Source organism: Antennarius striatus, chromosome 5 (assembly GCF_040054535.1).
Source record: "Antennarius striatus isolate MH-2024 chromosome 5, ASM4005453v1, whole genome shotgun sequence".
Lineage (NCBI taxonomy): Eukaryota > Metazoa > Chordata > Actinopteri > Lophiiformes > Antennariidae > Antennarius > Antennarius striatus.
The window spans coordinates 362,570-368,573 of record NC_090780.1 but is presented as its reverse complement, the minus strand read 5'-3'; positions in this window follow the sequence as shown (position 1 = coordinate 368,573).

The following is a 6,004-nucleotide window of genomic DNA, read 5'->3' as shown; positions in this document are numbered from 1 at the left end:
GAGCATTATTGGTTTGAAACGCAGAAAGAATCAAAAAAGGATTGGCAGATTCTAAACTTTCTTCTGGGCCAAGCAAAGATGGCAATTTATCAAAGCAGGAAGGAAAAGTTTGAAGGTTGGTCTGACTGCAGTGCAGAAGACATTTTAAGAAGAATGTGTCAAACAAGAATCAGAATGGATTTGAACTGTTATTATATTATATTACTATTATAGAGCTATGAATGATTTAGACACTTTTACGAACCTATAGTGTGTCAAAGGTGTCTTACGTTTCATGTTGAGTGCAGAACTTGTGTTCAGTCAGTGGTTGGTTTAATTCACATATATTTTGCTTATGTTCCTATATATCATATTACTTGTTGAAATAAGAGTTCCTGTTTGCGTCAATCTCTATCGGATTTTGTGTCAAGGTCACAATCTTGTATCTCGAATTTTATGAATAAACATAATTTTAAAACTCAAATCTTCTTCACCCGGCTCCAGTAATCATTAAATAGGGAGGTGAAAGGGATCGGAGCATATCACTGTGACAGGGGTGCTTGGTTCCTGTTAACAAGTATGTTTTTGATATAATGAGGTTGCTGAGTTTAAGCAGACTGCCAACCATGAATATGGGAATTATGTGTCATGTGGTTTTGAAATGTTTTTCATTCATTTTTATCACCAAAATTATGGGCGAGCTTGTGTAATGTTCCTTTGCTAGGACAATTGGTTGATACCAACAGTAGGAAGGCCCTGGTCTAGCGTTTTGGGAGTTTTGTTGCAATCACAGGGAGGATGTCCTGCTGACAGCAGATGAGGTTTTTTTAAACTAGTGACTAGAAAAAATCTTCCACATAGGTTCCAGTTGTTCTTTCAACCCTTTCAACACGTGCTGGATGTCTCTAGGGCTTCTTTACATAGCCTGCACCTTGGGTCAGATCTACTGTGGTAGATATTGGCCTCTATTGCTCTTGTACTGAGGGCCTGTTCTTGTGCTGCCATGATCAGTGCCTCTGTGCTGTCTGTCAGTCCAGCTTTATTCAGCCATTGGTAGGTCTTCTTGATATCAGCCACTTCCTCTATCAGACGGTGGTACATAAGACTCTTAATGCTATACCTCAGGCATGAGCAAACACAATTATAATACAGTCATACCAGCTCAGACACTGCCCAGGTCAACAAGGTCCACTTCAGTTTCTAGGGAACCAAGGCAAATTATTGAGAAATGGGTTACTGGAACAAGACATATGGATAAGGGCGGAGAATATGGAATAGCTGGGATCTTACTAGGCAAGCAATCCCGGAGAGAGGGGATATATGGGGTGGATGTGGGACCCACAATCAAGGCTAACAAAGAAACAAGAAGGATGATCATGACCCAAATGGAAACCTGGAGCCTCCGACAAATACCAAAGCTAAGTTGTCAAGTACTATCAGAGGGTCTGCTAGAAGATGTGAATGCTGCATTAAGAACCATCCCCACAGGGAACATAACTGAGACCAACAAGCTGATCCACAATACAGCAACAGTAATCCTCGAGATGGTGGGATAGAAGACTGGTACAGGGCATAACAAGCAATATCCTCCGTGGAAGAGAAGATTAGAGGCCAAGATAAAGGCGACACGGAGAGAAGTCAGGCAGCTAGCCGAGCTGGAGAAAGAGAACATGGTAAATAAAGGGGTAACCAGGAAATACAACAAGCTCTCCACACCTGAAGCACTCGAAACTGCCAAAGAGAGACTAACAGTTCTGGTCATCTGACTGAAAAGATAAACTAAGGAGGAAGAGGCCAGCCTCCCCATTTCCACTTAACTTACAGCGTTAGGGTGCCCTTACATGGCGAGGAGCCATGTTTCTTGTCTTGATATCTATGACTTCTAGCGCCTCCTTTGAACAGAGTTTGATCCCAGAGGGGTATCTGATAAGTGATAGTGCATGCATGTTGATCCCTCAGATTTTGTTCTTGTCATTTAGCTGACTTCTTAAGATTTGCCTTACTCTCTGGAGGTATTTGGCTGTGGTTGGCTTCCTTGCGACCTTGTCTTGATTTCTATTAGCCTGTGGGATCCAAAGGAATGCAAAGGACCACTTTGTATATGTAGCTCTCTATATATACATTGTGGTCCTCCCTAACCCTACCAAATCGTATAATCCTGAAAACAAATGCTTCCTGCATCAATAGATAGCTGGAATCGTTTGTCATTCATGGCTGGACAGAATCAAGACTTTGTGTAACAGCTAACAGTTCAAAATACTCCACAAATACAAGAGAAAATCTTGGTCTTGATAAAATCCCATTTTCACTGCGTTAGCTCAGTTCCCCAGTGTTGTTAGATCTCTCACTGTCCATGACGATTGTTGGAAAAAACAGCCTTAAATATCTCACCGGCCGGTCTCATGTTTACACAATGGGCCACGTGTCTTTGTTCAACCAGCTGAGAAAGCAGCTTCGCGCCAAAAAATCGAGTTATATCATGAAAAACAAGAGTGCAAAACACGGGAAGAATAAGAGCGAAATACGTACCGGTAGTTCTAGACTATGGTGATCGATCAGTAGCGCATTCACGTGGCGTATGTAAACAAAACGCACGTAAACGCGAGGGGGAGAGGATCACGTTGATAGAATGAGCTCAGAGGGGGGAGGTGATGGTGATAAAGGGAGCTCAGAGGGGGGAGGGGATGTTGATAGAGGGAGCTCAGAGGGGGGAGGGGATGGTGATAGAGGGAGCTCGGAGGGGGGAGGGGATGGTGATAGAGGGAGCTCGGAGGCATGCCCAACAACACAGAGCGTTTCAGGGCAGAAGTGATTTTATCAATATTCAATCAAAGATATTGACAACCACGGATCACTTTGGGGCAAGACATTTCAAATACAGTGCAGCTGGACATCTGGCAGCTGAATGACATGAATTAAAAAAAGCATATTATGGGACCTTTAATTAATTTGCTGCCAGCTGTTGACTTTATTTAAAAAAATCTCAAAAATCATTTAGAAAACACAATATTATACAAGTTTTGAACAAAGTTAAGAGAAAGGGTGGTGGTGGTAAACATGCCCCTATAAAGACAGATGAGAACTGACACAGTTCCAGAACACAGAATTCACTGAAACTGACGTAAAAATATGTAGGTTTACTAGGTAACAAAGTCATCTCAGTTTAGGTGTTAGTTTTCAATTAGTTAATAAAAATTAAATGCAAAAAAGGTTATTTGAACAGATTGTACTTCCATTTAAATTTTTTCCTTTGTCTTTTTCCATGGTTATGAATCAAACCCTGTGATTTTGTTCAGACATCTTGAACTTTTTAGGAGAGCAGTACGAGTATGGATCTCTCACACTAAAAACTTTTTGGAAAGCACAGTTTTACATGCACATCCCAACATCCATAGGTTATAGTGCTATAAATTCCTCAGACTAACTCACAGGAAGTCACTCTAAAATGCTTGAACTTAAAATGCTTGAACTTGTAGAACATTCTTGTGTCATCTAATTAAGGCCCAGCATCTAAAAGTTTGCTCCTGTAAGGATAGGTGTCATCTCACAGAACTTTGAGTCAAATTGTTAGCCATAATTTCAACTATTTTCTACGCATCACAGTAAATAAGAATTAGAAGACTGTCATGTTGTGGAACAAGTGCCAATGCAGCACTGACACACTCCGAAAGTGCATTTGTTCTAAGGTGACCAACATTGGTTAAGTACAGTTAACTCATTGGCTGCCATTGATATGGATAGGTGTCAGTTCAACACCAACTGTTGACTTCCACTAATGTTTATAGAAGGCAGTTGTTTTTCAGCGAGGGGGGGTGTCGGGCGGGGCTCCTGCCAAGTCACACTTCTACACGAGTCTAGTGAAAAGTAACTCAAGTAGGTGCCAGCAGTGCTGTTTTATGTTATGTGAGAAGGAGAAGACAAGGAAGACAATAAAGAAACATTAGGAGTCAGACAAATTCATGCAGCTCACACTTGTCTAGAGAATAAGTTATGATAGTTTAGTGAGAAAGTGTCTCAATCTTGGGAAAAGACAGTGGAGATCATGGAGAATATGAATGATTGGTTTTTGGAATGGAATTCCCTTTGCTGTAACCCCAGTACCACAGAGCGGCTGCCACAGAGCTTCCTAGATTCACTATACAGTGATACCTCTACTTACAAATGTCTCTACTTAGGAAAATTTCTACTTACGAAATTTCTCAGCAGGAAAATATTGACCCTACTTATGAAAGAAATTTTGACTTACGTAATGTAAAAACACAGTTTCGGCTGACACTCGAATCTCCCACAGGTTCATCAACGCAACATTCTCATGTCTGCTCTGCCATTTGCTATTAACTATTACGTATTTTCCTGGCATCCCATTGGCTAAGAGGGATGCCACTCCACCTCTGTGTGGAACTACTGTAGATCAGTGCTTATGGAGTGTCTTCGGCATTCGGCCCTCGACCCGTGAGGTAGTCTGATAGTTTTGCGTAAATATATTAACTTTTGATTATGTATTCACTATGGAGCCCAAGAAAGTGACGGAGAAAAGAGGAAAAGAAAAGAGGACGAAAAGAGTTTTTTGTCCGTACAAAGCAAGAGATCATAGAAAAGCCTGAAAAAGGGATGCGTTTGGTTGATCTCTCCAAAGAATATGTCCATAATGCATCTACAATCACCACGTTATTAAAACAAAAGGAAGTTTAAGGAGTTTAAGGCATCGCGGGGATGGTTGGAGAAGTTCAGAAGGAGGACTGGAATTCACTCTGTTGTTCATGGGGGGGCAAGAGGGCATGAACCAAAGAGGGCAAAAAACAATGAGGGCAGCTGTTAAAAGGTAAATGACCATCATTATTAATCTTTACTCTATTCTTTGTTTTTTACGTTATGCACAACTCTCAATTGTGTAATAATCTAATTGTAACATGTATTTGTTACATGTTTTGATGCATTTTTATGCTTTATAGAACATTTGTCGGAACATTTGTGGGCTTGGAGCGGATTAGGGCATTTGCATGGAAAACGCATCTCTACTTACTTAATTTTCTACTTACGAAATTAATTGGTTACGGAGGAAATTTCATAAGTAGAGGTACCACTGTAGCTATAAACGTTTCAGTACATAGATTTTCACGATCCCAAGCCTTTTTAAGTGTTGCTTTTTTAATGTTGAAGGAAACCTGTCAAAGGAAAAACCTGGAAAAAGGAATAAACTTTTTTCCTCATGAAAGAATTGATTGATCTCTTTTGGTGTTTTGGTGTTTACAACGTCAGAGAACACAATATTCCATGGGTCTTGAAAGAGCGGTCAAAATGCTCTAAAACCACTGGCATCTCTGCTAGAAAAATGGCTGGTAGTCAATAATTTGGCTACCAGCAAGTAAAAAAAAAAAAAGATTGGCCAATTCCTATCATCAGCTGAATAAAGAAGGGTTTGAAAGTGAGGTATAATCTTTCCGATGCTGCGATCTCAAATTTAACCCTGCCATCAAACAAATCTGCTAATTAAGTTAAAGTGTTGACAAAGTACATTTGAGACACCTCCTGCTGCAGTAAAGAAATGTTCTGGTTATGAAAAGCATTAGAACAGAAGCTGAGACTGAGTTCTCAGCATGAGTGACTACCTTATTACAATCAATTACAAACAATAAAAAACCTTGAGCAGGTGGACATGGTACACTTAACTGAAGAAAAAAAATTGCTGGTCATGTAACACTGATAAAATGTGAGAAAGCCCTTACATCTGATAATTCTAAATGATTCAAAATTAATTTAGAGATTAATGTAAGACATATTGGTTTTACAAGGGACAAGTTCTTCTGTGCAACAATTTGTTTCCTCACAGTCAGACACTACATTTTTCCTACATTTTGTTTTCTGTAGATAAGCTCAAACAATGGAATACTTTGCAAAGGACTGCAGTCCCAACATATCATCCAGTTACCAAGTCATCCATCACTTTGAGCTGGAGCCTAGATTCCCTGCAGCAGTCATTCCTGAAGCCTTCCTGATTTCTAGTGGAAAACCCAAAATAAAATAA